Below are 13,617 nucleotides of genomic sequence, written 5' to 3'. Positions count from 1 at the left end.
AATAAAACAAAGCTGATCATTGAAGAGGAGGGGGTTAATTTGTCAAAAGGAGAAGGGCCTATAACAGATAGGAAACTAACCTAAAACCTACTACCTATAATTAAAATTAGAGAAGCCCAGACAGGTGAACTCCTGTGATCCCCCAAGTTCCTGTGTCTGGAAAGGTAATGGAGCCCCAGAGGCAAACGCTCATAAGGAAAGGGAGAATCAGGCTAGACATTCAGCTGGCACATGTGGATGCTTGGATTCAGCTTGAGGCTGGAAGCCCCTCTGGACCCAATCACCCTGGCGCAATGTCTTGTTCTGGGAAGGATGACTGAATTTGGCAACGTGGGCTTCTGAGCTGGAACCTTGGGAGCCAAACTGTAGAGACTGTTAATAAGCTCAACCCTGAGGCATGGGATTGTCTGCTTCAAAGAACTCCCAAGTCTGTGCTGGGGCTAACAGGGACCCCAGTACAACCCTGGACAAGGATGCCCTAGTCTGTTTCCAATGTGAAGCAGATGGTTAGTGATGGAAGCTACAGCAGCTGACCTTGGAGGATCCAGCTATGGACTAGTGTTCTTGACCAATAAAGACAGGGGTAGAAGAAGCCTCAAAAAGGCAACACTCAACTTATTGCCAACAGAGCATCAGAAGTTCAAGCAACAATAAGAACTGCATAGTTGTACCCCCACACTATGGAGCAGATTTACAGGTCAGATCTGGGATCCTTTCTTAGGCTAGATTCCCAGGAAAGGAATTACTGATTCAAGGGCATGAACATTTTTATGACCCTTGGCCAAAAGTACAGGTATTTTTTTCCCCAAAGGGATGCACTAATTTCTATAATTTTCCTACCCTCTCCAGAGATAAATAATTAACTTGATTTTTTTTTTTTTTGGTCAACATCAAGAATTCTTAGGAAGCGTGATCAATGTGAAAAGTGATGGCTCACCATAGGACCCACTCTCAGAGCCAAGGTGAAGTCAGCAACATTTTTAAACTCACTCATTGCCACTCGTTCTGAAACAGACATTCCCAGGCTCCACTCTCCCAGGGACATAGCTTTGACGCCGACCTCTCAGATACTCCTGACCTTGCCCTCCCTTCTCCATGCTCATTAAAACTGACAAAGGAGCAGATATGACATCAGTCACTCACCTCAAGCACATGCCTGCATCCCAGCTAGGATTTAGCAATGAAAAGCTTTGTTCTCTGTTAAAAGAACTTAGAGCTTAAAAGTCCCAGACTGAGAATCTACCAAAAGCTGGACCTCTGACTTGAGAGGCAAAGAACACCCATAATCAGTGATTTGAGAAGCATCAAGAGACCAGAGCTTCAAAGTTGGGACCCAGAAAGTGGAGTTGGCAGTGGGAGGATAAACCCACTGGATGAATGAGGTGGTGAGAACCGAACATGAGATAAGGAACTAAACACAGATTCTGCAGAAGTTGAAAACATGTTTCACCGATGTCAGAACTTTGCCTACTTGGAGTCACTCCAAGTTGGGCATAACTCACTTAAGAATCAAAACCTGAAAGCTATTTTTAATGCCAACAAAGTGCAGGTCAATAAATAATTGTCAATCATTTTTATACAAAATGCATGTGAAGATGAATGGTTTTGATCTTTTATAGTCATGACACAAAAGCTTTTAGTCCTACTCATGGTTATATCATTGCATGAGCCTGGACAAGCCTTGCAAACTTGCTGGCCTTGACTTTTATTTATGAGCTAGAGACAATTATGCCCTGCCTAGTGGCTGGAGGGCGGTGTGCTGGTGAGGATGAGGGGGATGAACTGGGTGTTCAAGTTAAAGGTCAGATGTGGTCTTTGATGGTTGAGTCCAAACATTACCTTTGGTCAGAGTCTAATCTTGAGGAGTCCAAGATTAAATAACAGGTAGAATTGAATCCTTTCATTTTATTCTCTAGTAATATGGATGTGTAGTTAAGAGCCTGCAGCCCAGATGTGTAAGATACTAATTGGAATATAACATAAAACCCATAGAGAGTAAAGGATAAAGGGAACGTAAAAATAAGAGGCAGGAAATAAATGATATTTAATTTGGACATGTTCCCCCAATGCATCTGGAGAAAAATCAACAAAACATAGATATTGATAGAAAACCTAGAGAAATGAGCCATAATTACTCCAAAAGATATATGGACAGGAAATTGGATAGGAGCTTACAATGTTGTTTTGGGCTGCACAGATGGCCTTTTGTGCCTGCAAAAGGAAATGAGGGTTTACCTCTGAATAATCAGATGGAATTGTACATAAAATCAGGCTAAATTTTGTCATAAGCCATCTGACAAGATTTTGACATAAGCCATAGATTGCAAGGGTCTCTATATTCTGCTAGTCAATCCATGATCCTCAGAGAGACATGAGTACAGGGTAAACGGGTCAGGTTTGTGATCAGATGTCTTCGTGGGATCTTTAGCCTCTTACTGGCTGTGCAATATTAAATGTGCTTTAACTTGTCTGTCCCATGAGTTTAGCTCAAGAAAATGGAGGGGAAAAAAAGATCTCCTGTTCAAGGTTGTTGTAAGGACTACAGATGAAGTATATGAAGTTCCTGGCACATAGGAAACATCAAACAAATGTCAGTCAGTAGTAGCAGCAGCAGGAGGAGAAATGAAAGCTGGCTCCCAAGTTCTCAAACTCCACCCATCACAGTGTCCCACAGTCCCGGTCCACACACCTGTGTTCCTCACCCACAGCTAGTGGAGGCTCTAGGATTGTTGACTAAGAGGAGCTTGTGTGACAGGAAAAGCAAAATGGAGTAGTATTGCTAAGAGAGCATTCTACAGTAGAACTGGGAGGCCATTTAGGAAATGTGACTTATGCACGTCTCAGCCTGGGTGGAATCTGACCTTTGGACCTGATGAAGTTATCCAGAATATCTGCCAGAAACTCATGGCAGCCTATCTACTTAGCAGACCTTAGCCTAAAATAACTCACAACAGCCTATCTCTTTATTGGACCCTTACCCTAAAAAAACTTGTGATTCCTTATGGACAAATATTTTCTGACTTGCGTCAGAGTCGATCACAATCCTCACTAGGCAAGGTTTAAAAACCTTGTGGGTTTTTATCTTTTTTTAAGTCCCTCACTCTTTCTCTTCCCTGGAACACCCAATCGGGGTTACTCAAATCTGTGTCACCCAAATTGCAACTCTTAAGGAGCCCATATAAATTATTTTCATACTTTGTGTAGCCTCCTGCATTATTTTTTTGGTTGACACTTGGGAAGGCAATGAGATGGGGGTGCAGAGGTAATCAACTGCTAGGAGAATCAAAATTCAGCTGAGTATACCTGATGGATACAATCACTAGCTGGCCCACCAGCCAGCCAGTACCACCAGCTGCAAATCCACCTAAAGTGTTTCTTAAATGGACTAAATAGAATCAACATCTAGGATAGTTCCCCCTTTTAAACAAACCATCCATTTTTCCAGCAGCTAAATACAGCACTTTCTTAGTGTCTCTCTTCTACAAATTATGGTGCAATGCATTTCATTTGCATGCTTTGCCAACTATTTTATGTATTTGTTCATATGATAATTTTGACCACATGCTTTGCTCCATGGTTGTTGTGAGGGGTTTTGAAAAAGCTGTTAAAGATTGTGGCCCCAGCACCCACCCCACCAAGTCATCCACTGACACCACCACAACTCCGTTTCAGAGAGATACTTCTTAGGAAAACAGGAACCCAATGCAATATTCTTGATCCAAGGGAATCTGCTGCTTGTGTTGCATTCTCAACAGAAATGACAGATATACCCCTCAGAGTCCTTAGAGACCCTGAAAAGTGGGAAGGGGAGGCATGAGGAGGTCCAGGGAGGCATGACGGGAAGATCTCCCCTCTTTGATGTTCCCTATTCACGAGTCCTTTATGCTGAAAGCTGTGTGTGCCAGCCACATTCTCTGAATTTGGGTTAGGTATGTAGACTAAAAAAAAAATGCACAGCGTGAGAGTGGTGTGTTAGGTTTCATTTGGGGCCAAATGAGGGTAATAGCCCGAGAGACAGCCTCTCAAACAGCTTTGAGGAACTGCTTCAAAGAGAGGTCAGTACTTATGTGGTTTGGTGAAGGGGGATACGTGCAGTCAAGCACACATTTTGGCAGAATGTTACTCCTAATCACAAGAGGTAGATGTCTCTGTTAATGATTTTAGTGCTTTTCTAGATATGAGAATATGCGAGAAATGGGGCTCATAAAATCTTCTCCTGAAAATATCCAACTCTCTGAAGGCCCGTTCTGCCAGTTTTTCCCAGAGCACAGAGTGCCTCACTCCTGATCTTCATCCTGAACTTCTTTTAGGGTGTGTTGAAGGTCAGCGACTGCAGTGACCAGTGACTTCATCCTTGTAGAGGCAGATGGCGAGCGAAGAATTGTCATCCACAGGTATAATGTTTACGTTCTGTGCATGAGTCAGGATCTTGTCCTCACCCAAAAATGTCACCTTGTTGAACAGTGCTTTGCCCTCTGCCTGCTCTCTTCAATGGTTTGAGATGAGTGTAGCCTAGCCTTTGGGTCATAGGACTTATTAGAAAGGAATAATCAAAAATAAAGCCTCTGTGTACACAGAGAGAATGGGTCAGAGCAGTAAACCAAAATTGGAACTATAAGAAAGAGAAGTTGAGGAGGTAGGGGGAGATGCAGTTCAGAATTTTTATCATGACTGGACATCTCAAAACTGGCCAAAAAAAATTGAAGCTGGAGTAGAGAATGTAAAGAAATTCCTAAGTGGCCACTATTTTAGCTAACTTGAGGGAAAAGCACTGAACTTCAAGAGAAAATAATGTTTAGAGATGAACACGGGCCCATTCAAGATGTGGAGGAATTATGAGGAGAGAAATACTTGCAAAAAGAAACTAGATGGTATTTGGAACACAAATACACACACACACACACACACACACACACACACACACACACACACATGCAGATAAAACACAAAAAAATATTTTAATGATTTCCTTTTCCTGTGGTCTACTTTAGAATTCACCCCAAAGCCACTTGCTTTTGTGGTTATTCAGATTTTGTTTCTGTTCTTTCTACCTCCTACTGTGTACTCCTGATTCCCAGAATTGGGGCTGAATAAGGGAGAGGAAGTAAAATTCAAATAACTGTATTTTACCCTTTGTTGGCCTTTTGACTAAAAGATATGAGGGTCGAAGAGGTGCTTGTGGCTAAACTGTGGTTTGTAGAATGTGTGGGTGTTGTTTATTTTTGTTTTTAGCTACTATACTCATATTACCCCAATTTACCACATCAAGTCCTGTTTGGGCAGGAAAGAGAAAGACTCAACAAACTTTTGTGAATGCCTTGATTCTGCTTTGTTCCTTCACTCTTTTTTTTTTTTTTTTTTTTTGTCTTTTTGTCTTTTTGTCTTTTTGCCATTGCTAAGGCCGTCCCCGCGGCATATGGAGGTTCCCAGGCTAGGGGTCTAATCAGAGCTGTAGCTGCTGGCCTACACCAGAGCCACAGCAACGCGAGATCCAAGCCCCATATGCAACTTACACCACAGCTCACGGCAATGCCAGATCCTTAACCCACTGAACAAGGCCAGGGATCGAACCGAAACCTCATGGTTCCTAGTCAGATTCATTAACCACTGAGCCACTACAGGAACTCCTGTTCCTTCTCTTAAATATTCCTCAGCAGAGTCTTAGCAACTTCCCAACACAAAATCCATGCTGAGGTCTAATTAATCCTGTCCTTAGTAATGTGATAATCATTAGCTAGATATAAAAGGGTCTAGAGTTTAATCCACCAAAAGATTTTATGACATGTTCTTTAGTGTCAGCAATGATGTAAATAAGAGGAATTCTAAATTCCTTAGGAGGGAAAGCTGTTTTCAGATAGGTTAGCGGTAAACATTTGATGCCAACAGGAAACACACTAAATTCAAATGGAATTTCTCAATACATTAAAGCAAATCAGCAAAGGCCTAAACCTGGGACTCCTGAGGACACTTTCTCAGCCACTAATTCATGTCATTATATATACATATTAGTTATAACAATTCCTAATTTTCAGAATTTCATAATTTTCAATATTTCAGCTCTCTCGCTAACCTAGTCTTCCCTGCAATCCTTTTAAGACTGAATGAGTGAGATTTCTGTACAGCAGAAATTGGCACAATTTTGTAAGTCAACTATATTTTTAAAAAATGAAAAAAAGGTCTAAGTAAGATTTTTACTAGGATTTACAAAACTACATCACAAGACAAGAAGTGTGTTCATCTAGTATTAACTATTTCTTTCACCTTGTTTAATGTTGCAACAGAAGAAAGGGTGGGGGAAAAACTGTAATTGCAATGTATACATGTAAGGATAACCTGACCCCCTTGCTGTACAGTGGGAAAATAAAAAAAAATTTAAAAATAAATAAATAAATAAATAAATAAAAATTAAAAAAATGAAAAGAAGAAAAATAAAAAGCAAAGTTCTGTCCAGCAAGATGACTAGAGCTGGATGAAAATACAAGTGTCTCTGACATCTCGTGAGGATTGCAAATGTGATTTGGAAAAAGAGAAGCCATCCAAGAAGTCAAAGAGCCCAGCTCAGTGGAGAAAGTGTCATAGTAGAACATGGATTCCAATTCTGTCATACCAAGTTGGGCATAATCATCAGGGAACTTAAAGTCCCTTTTGGGCCAAGCATTCCCCATGCCCTGGGCAGAAATTCCACCTATCAGCATGCATTTGGAAAGGCACCAGCCATATCAGTTTCCGGGGGGGGAGAACCCCCAAGTTATCAAGGAAAGATAGACCTCTTGCCTCTACCCTTGGTGGTAAGCATTGTTTCAGAGCCATCAAAAGAAGATACTCTTTAAGGTGTTCCCTTCGTGGCTCAGCGGTTCACAAACCCGACTAGGATCCACGAGGTTGTGGGTTCGATCCCTGACCTTGCTCAGTGGGTTAAGGATCCAGCCTTGCCATGAGCTGTGGTGTAGGTCACAGACGAGGCTTGGATCTGGTGTTGCTGTGGCTATAGCATAGGCTGGCCGCTGTAGCTCCCATTCGACCTCTAGCCTGGGAACTTCCAAATGCCCGAAAAGCACAAAAAAAAAAAAAAGGATACATTTTTTTTTTTCCTCTTTGATACTTGGACAAGTGAAATAGAAGGCAAAGATGAAGAGAAAAGCATATAGTATATTCCAAAAGTCTCACATTTTTCAGAGCCTCTTCACCTGTGAACCTACATTCCACTGAGGTCATGCCTGCCTTCTGAAAGGCTCATCACCCTTTGTCCCAAATTCAACTCAGTAACTTGTTCAACTTTGACCAAGAGACATTTTTAAGAAAAGTCATTTTTATAAAAGCATAACATTTAAATACAGCAAAGGCAATCAATCTCTCCATAAAACTGATAAGCATGCATGGTTCCAAGGAGCACATTTTCCTCTGTGTACTGTCTACTATTAAAATCCATGTGATTGAATAAGACATGCCATAGACTCCAGGCTGTGTTGAGTGTGTCAGCCTGTTCTTGGCTCTTGGGAGGTGGAGAGGATTCAAGAGTGAACTTACTCTACTAATTTATGCTCCTTCTTATCCCTGCGCCTTTGCTCATGCTCATTTCTTGGCCTGGAATTTCCACCCTGTTTCTCATTTAAAGCCCACAAGTTTCTCTCCCTTTTCTCTTTCTTGGTATCACTAATTACTATAATGCCCCCTTTAATCCTAGATCACATAATAACCTTCATTTCATTACGTATGCTCTCATTTTCCCCCAATATTTTAAAAGTTTTTCTAAGGCCTGAATTTTTTTTTTCCTCTCTCTAAATCTCACATTCCTTTCTCTCTTTTAATTGTCTATGCTAGGAAGCTAATGATAACAAATATTTCCTGTGTATGTACTATGTGCCAGCAAATGTGCTAAGTGATTGAGATGCTTTATCGCAGATATATGTTGCATAAACCGTCACCAAATTAAATTGAATTTAGTAGAAAAAAAATTAATGTGGTTCATAGTCCTTGGTCATTGAATCACCAGCTCCAACCTCTTCCTTTCCTTTCTGATACTCCTGGAGTAAAGATCACCTCCAGGGTTACTTCTCCACGATCTCACCATAAAAAGCTCAGGGACTGCAGTTAGGGCAGCTCAGAAAAATCAAATTCAGTTATGTGAGCACCAAATACATAAGTACAAGATGACCTTCTGACTGGGGTGGTCATTAGGTTCTGGGCCAAACACCCCTCGGAGAGGATAATCAAAGAGAAGGTCAAGTAGGGGCTGATGTCCAGTCCATGACATGGTAAAGCAGTTGAGTTCCATTTTCACCCACTCAAAATTCCGTCCCCTTTCTCCCTTCCAAGCCATTCCTGACTTCTTCATACATTCTCGCCTGATTTTCCTAAAAGAAGCCTAATTCACTCCCACATTCCCCTTAAAGACAATAAAAATAAAGACAATAACTGTATCTAGTTATTCCTCTAGGTGTTCAAATTGACTTGATTACTGAGATTAAAATTGGTTTGACCCCTAGCCTGGCAACCTCCATATGCCACAGGTGCAGCCCTAAAAAGACAAAAAGACAAAAAATAAAAAAAATAAAATTGGTCAGATGAGGTGGTTTTAATGAAAGGTTAATTCTTTTCTTTTTCTTTTTTCTTTTTTCTTTTTGTCTTTTATCTTTTTAGGGTCGCACCCGCAGCATATGACGTCTCCCAGCTAGAGGTCCAATTGGAGCTACAGCTGCCGGCCTATGTCACAGCCACAGCAACTCAGGATCCAAACAGTGTCTGTGACCTATGCCACAACTCATGGCCACAATTCATGGCAACCCACTGAGCAAGGCCCAGGGATTGAACCCACGTCCTCATGGACACTCGGGTTCGTTAACCACTGAGCCATGACGGAAACTCCTGAAAGGTTAATTCTTATTTTGACCTTCAAATCAGCACAGGGGCCACAGTATATATATGCCCCCCCACACACACACAAGTCAGTCTGTTAAATAGACAACGCCTAGAGCTGTAGATACGCTGTCTACATGACTCCTTCAAATGAATCTTTCTTCATTTGTTTAGTCTATAGCAGAAAGCCAAGGGCCTCACTTCAGTCTAGAGGGAGAGGCTGAGATATTGTATGAACTACATGCAGTTTTCCAAGCTTCAGGATATTTGAACTGAAATGGACTGAAAAAGCCCATAGCACATTTACATGTTGAGCTGTTGTTTAAACCCTTTTCACATGTGATGAGCTCATATTCAAAATGTTTTTACTCAACATGCATAAGGCCTTGGCAAGGACTTGTGGGGAGGAGTGCTCTGTCACGGGGAACAGGAGAAAAACAAGGCCGCCTCAGCACATTCCCTCAGAGTACATGGGCCTTCGTGGGCTAGGGTTTCTGTTACTTAAAAAAAAAAAAAAAAAAAGGCAAATAGGGACTCTCTCCTCTCAATCTCACATGAATTCCAAGGTTCCAATAAGTCAACAGTCAATTTTCCCATTGCGTCCTATGACAGAATGTCCCAATAAAGTATTTACTCAGTATATTAATGTGTGTTTTAAAGAGCAGAGCAGTTAGACATTTACCAATATCTGTTTGGGTTATGCTGAAGTCACCAGTGTTTAAAACAGCCACCATTTCAGGGCTGATCCCATGCAAGATACATATCTCTCTAATAAACACATTTAACATCTGAAAGGGATTCACACTTTCCTAGGACACAGCATTCTGAGTGAGTTTATAAAGGACCTGGGTTGTTAGCTCTAAGGCTGATAGGTCTGATATTTGCCAGCATATATGCCCCACAGCTTAGGGTCCAGCCACAGATTTACTCTCCAATTTCAACACTTATTGAAAAAGTCCTTGGAAGGGACTATTGACACAGTTCATGCATGAAGTTTTCACCCTCAAAAAGACATACTGTTCCTGTGTTTCCGTTGAACCTGTAGGTAATCCAAGTTAAAAAGCCAGAATGGCTTCAGTTAATGGGCCACACAGAAAGCCATGGTGAACAATATAGACTTTATTTTTCCATTAAGGGGGCATCCAGTAAAGTTTTAAAAGTCTATTTGAGGATATTAACCCAGCAATAGTAGGAAGATGGATTCAAGGGAGTAGGCACCCTGGAGAGATGTAAGGAGCAGATCAAGGGAGAAGGGATACTTAGAAGAATTGACAAGCCCTAATAACAGAGCAGATATAGATGATAAGGAAGAGAGGTGGATGGGATGCAGGAATGACATCAAGATTTCTACACTGAGAGCTGCGATTGTGATGGGGCCATTGACAGAAATAGCAAACCAGGACTAGGAGCCAATTTGCAATGAATCAGAGGGTTTAACTCAAGGCATTTTAAGCTGGAACAGATCTTAAAGAAGACACCAAGCTCAACTCTCTACTTCCTCTATGTATTTCAGAGACAAATCTGAGGCCCAGAGCATAGGGCATAAAGACTCATTGAAGGTCTCACAGCTAGGTAGCATGAAGCACACCCACTAGTACCCACCCACTCTTTGGTCTCTTGGTTTGCTCTGTCCTGTGATTGTTGTTCAATTGTCCTGTGCAAAAGCTAAACATTTTTTGGTTGCAAGTGATGGAAAACGCAGCTCAATTTGACTTGAACAAATAGAGAAATCCATTGGGTCATATAGCCTTAAAGTCCAAAGGCTTCAGGTGAGGCTTGGTCCAGCAGCTCAACAATGTCACTGAGTACCTAGTTTCTTTTTGTCTAGTGTCTGCTCAACATCCTTGGTGGTTTCAAGATGGGTGCAAACAGGTCCTGGGGTTGTGTGCTTACTCATTCATATCTATCAGGAGGGAGAGAGGGTATTTGTCCTGGAATTTCAAACAAAAGTCTTAAGATTTACTCTGATTGAATCTGCTTACTGCCATGTCCAGTCAGAACCAATCACAAAGACCAGGGAGTCAAATATGCTGATCTGGGTCACCTACTTCACCCCTGCAATCAGATTTCATAGAGTCAAATGAATCCCAAATTGAAATGAGGGTTTAGGAAGAAAACAATAGAAGCGATAGGACCAACCAAAAATGTCTATTACACATTGTTTGGCTAAATTCCTTTCTCTTTTTTTTTCCATATCAAGTTTACAGTTTTTGTGTTAGATACAGTGATTAAATTGTTTGTGCAAAAGTTTCAAAAATATGTTATGCAGAAAGCAGAATGTCTGTTTTGACCATAGTATTGAGAAAGGGGAACAGGGGTTTAACAAAAATGTTTTAAAGGGAAAGAAAAGTAATTAGAATGAATAGGTTCAAATTCTAGGCAAATGCAAACAAGTCTTTTCCCCTGAAGTAGGCTACTGTATGCCGGGCCTTTTCCCCTCACTTCAGCTGTGGACTGATTTGGTAATTGGTAACCCTACACTGTGAAACTTCTTGTCACTCTGACATAAATGATGAGTGCTGTGACAAGGTTTGGTATGTTTTTCATAATTACTTTAAAATGACTCTAAACTATCCAGTTGTTTCTTTTTTTCTCCACATCATTGCCTGAGGAAGTCTTTAGCAACTGCTGGTACATGCTTCTGAGAAACATTTGACCGCAAGTGCCTTAGATTCAAAACATATTACTATGTGGGAAGAAAGGCACCACCCAGTACACATAACCATCCTAATTTTGAATGGACTTAATTTCTGAATTCTAGACAGTGTCTCATAATGCTTTCTAAAATAGTAAGAGCCTTGTTAAAACTCTCAAGGCTAAGCCCACAAACAGGGACTAATGGGGTTCCTAAGAGAGAGGTGTCTGGACAGCATTTCTAAATTTTGAGCTGTCTGGTTGATGAGGCAGATGATCTCATGGTAGGAAAGATTCTCAAAATATTGGACACTGACCAATCAGGGCAGCTGGCCAGCCAACCCAAGTATACAGTGATCCTTATGCTACCTTTCCTTACCAGTGAAATATCAGCCCTGCCACATGGACTGCATCTGAGGAGGGAAATCAGCATAAGCATAAGACAGTGTTGGAGCCAGAGAAAGGCTGCTGTGAATGGTGAGAAGGGAAGTCAGCCAACCCATCCTAAGTTGACAGAGACCACCAGTCCCAAGGAGGAGGCACAGATGACAAGAAGAAAGGAGAGACAGGGAAGAAGAACAAGTGAGAGGTTGGAGCAGATGGGCAAGGATGGAAGGGCAGATGCAGGTGAAGAGAGGAAAGAAAAATGAACAGAGGAGAAGAGAGGGGAGTGAGGACATGTAATAGCAGACCAGGAACAAGCAAGAAGAGTGGAGACTGAAAAAAGGAGAGGCTTTGGAATTCAAACAAGTAGAGGAAGAAAAAGAGTAGTAAGGAAAGGTAAGGCAGAAAAAGGAGAGGTTAGACAGCAGCAAGAAAAATGGCAGAGCTAATGAGGGATTGTTGGGTGATGCACCATGTGACACAGGGCTCAGCAAACTTTTCTGTAAAGGACCATTTAGTAAATATTTCAGCTCTGTGGGTGGTAAAGTCTTCGTTCAACTGCTTGACTCTGGGAGCATGAAAGCAGTCCTAGACAGTAAGTAAACAAATAGACATGGCCTGTTCCAATAGATCTTTACAAAAGCAAGTGGTGGGCTGGATTTGGTCCCTGGGTCATGGTCAGTTCACTCCTGGTATAAGGCAAACCACCCTGCAGATAAGGGTGTTTCTGATGTTTCTGGTACCTTTTCAGCACCTAGCATGCATAGGCACTCGATACTGGAAAATATTAGAACCACCTGGAAGAGTCATTTTACAGGTTCCCAAATGGTCAGAAGAGCAGCCATTTTCAATGGCTTTTTATAACTTTTAGCCTATAAAATGGCACTTTCCTATGGTTCAATCTACCAGCTGCTTGTTTGGCCATCTGCTCCCCAGTGGAGAGGCCACAGACTGAGGGAGAGTGGGAATAGTTCATCCTGAGCTAGATGAAGTCAGTGAATAGGTGGTTGTTCCCAGTACAGCCCAGGCCCATCACGGGCAAAGGCAGGTACTTAGGAAGGGCTTTTCATTAATGGTCATCTTAAACAAGAGTATCATTACCTGTTTTATGGAAGGAGAGACTGACCTGTAGGGCACTCCTTTGGGCTCTCTCTCCCAAATGGGTACTATAACCATATACACAGGAGAGAAGCACCAGAAGGCTGATTCAGAACAACATTTAGTACTAATTGTTAAAGCTTTGAGATTGGATAAGAATTCTCCATTAGTACAGGTAATAGAGTTCCACAGAGTTTAGATCTGGGGCCAAATACCACTCCAGACACCAGAAACCAAACGAATCTTCTGTCTTTTTAATTCACACCCTCCGATGTTTCCTCACCTTTGGCTCCTAGAACATCCCCAGCTTGACTGCAGAGCTAGGTTCCTCTCTAACCTCCACTAATTTCCCCAAAGGGCATATGGTGCTTGGGAAGAGCTTCAGTGGTAGGAGGGCACAAGGTCTAGCCAAGCAGAGCTCTTCAGGGCTTGGGGCATGGTTGGTTCCAAGCCCAATATCATAGAGACAGGAAGTGCTCTGGCCCCAGGCTCAGACTTCGACTAATGACCCATCAGTTTCTTGTTTTGTGGTTGGGAAGATCTTGCAGACTCTGATACAGGCAGTTCTTGCTGGGTGGTGGGTTTCTGTTTCAGGAAGTTAGAGCCACTATTCCATGGCCTCTGAGGTACCATTCAGGAATGGGA

General features: G+C 41.9%; 1 long non-coding RNA gene across 1 annotated transcript in view; it reads left to right on the top strand.

Moving 5' to 3' along the window:
• LOC102160052 overlaps window positions 1-13,617 on the top strand; it is a 113,691-nt gene that overhangs the window by 74,719 nt on the left and 25,355 nt on the right. The window contains exon 2 of the long non-coding RNA XR_002342767.1: window positions 4,311-4,394. This is a non-coding gene — a long non-coding RNA (uncharacterized LOC102160052). The remainder of the gene's footprint in view (window positions 1-4,310; window positions 4,395-13,617) is intronic.

This window comes from Sus scrofa, chromosome 3, assembly GCF_000003025.6.
Source record: "Sus scrofa isolate TJ Tabasco breed Duroc chromosome 3, Sscrofa11.1, whole genome shotgun sequence".
Taxonomy (NCBI): domain Eukaryota; kingdom Metazoa; phylum Chordata; class Mammalia; order Artiodactyla; family Suidae; genus Sus; species Sus scrofa.
Note: the sequence above shows the minus strand (reverse complement) of the source record. Positions and strands in the feature narration are given on the sequence as shown.